We start from the raw sequence: 1339 nt of genomic DNA, 5'->3' as shown, positions 1-1339 counted from the left end.
AGTTACATTGAAATAGGGCGTAACTAAATATTCCAATAGAATAGCAAGTGTTTATTGTTTATGTTTATTATTTTATCGTTCATTTTCGAGTGTTGCAGAACAATATTTTTATGAGTTTTGAAAATTAAATAATTTAATTATTAATATTTCTGCATGGAGCTGAAGAGCCGCATCTCGACATCAAAAGAGCCGCATGCGGCTCGCGAGCCGCAGGTTGCCGACCCCTGGCCTAAAGTCCTGGATTATTTTAATATCTCAGTGGTTGAATAAATAGTGATGCAGATAAACAAAAACAAAGCTGACCCTGACGTGATTTGAACACATAACCTTCTGATCTGGAGTCAGACGCGCTACCGTTGCGCCACAGAGCCACTTACTGTAACTCGTTTGTGTATATATTTATATAAGCCAATATCCTTTAAATGCTATAAACACGACACTGCTATTCATTTCCCAATTTCGCTATTTATAGATTTTTCTACTGACATAGTTTTCCCAGGTAATGGTTGAAATTTCAAGGAAAATTCCCACTTCACAGGGAGGCAACTCATATAGATTAACTAAATGTCTTTTACTCTTACTTACTTGCTGCTAATTGTGGATCATTAATCGAAGATGTATCTGCTGTTTGATATTTATTTAATTAAAATATTGTTTAATTAAATTTTTAAATAGTGGTTTAACCATAAACGTTCCAAGATTCATCTCGTCTTTCAGATTAACTTAAATAAAATATTTAAGTAACCTGTCCAACACTGATTTCACCATAAACGGTCAACCCCCTGCATCTTTTCTTACCCACAGTTAATGTGTTTGTAGGTTGTTCACCTTTTATTAATGACAATCCTGTAAGACATGGTGCCGGGGGAAGAAGACGAGGGAGACAAAGGAGAAGCTGGCATGACCATACTATGGACTGGACCTGACTGTCATGTGCTGCACATTTGGACAGGACCTGACTGTCATGTGCTGCACATTTGGACAGGACATGACTGTTATGTGCTGCACATTTGGACAGGAGCTGACAGTCATGTGCTTCACATTTGGACAGGAACTGACTGTCATTTGCTGCACATTTGTACGGGGACGATGGCACGGTGTTGTGAATGAGACAGAGGTCTCGCAACAATAATACGGGTTTATGGTAAAATAGTAACCTCCACTGAATGACCATTGGTCAACTGATTTTCCTCTATTGTTTACAAGGCATAGCCTCCAGGTTTCATATTATAGTGTGTATCATCCAGAATAAGGGGAGAAAACGTATGCCCTTGTATTGGTAGTGATTATACAAGGTTAATCTCCCCTTGTTGTGCAGCCGTGAGTTGCTCCAAGGCTA

General features: G+C 38.7%; 1 non-coding gene across 1 annotated transcript; it reads right to left on the bottom strand.

Moving 5' to 3' along the window:
* Positions 1-299: 299 nt before the first annotated feature.
* On the bottom strand, positions 300-371 carry Trnaw-cca (transfer RNA tryptophan (anticodon CCA)). The gene has a single exon. It is a non-coding gene; the product is annotated as a tRNA-Trp (tRNA).
* Positions 372-1339: the final 968 nt, after the last annotated feature.

Source organism: Physella acuta, unplaced genomic scaffold (genome assembly GCF_028476545.2).
Source record: "Physella acuta isolate Inbredline_101_S28 unplaced genomic scaffold, ASM2847654v3 ptg001068l, whole genome shotgun sequence".
NCBI lineage: Eukaryota > Metazoa > Mollusca > Gastropoda > Physidae > Physella > Physella acuta.
Note: the sequence above shows the minus strand (reverse complement) of the source record. Positions and strands in the feature narration are given on the sequence as shown.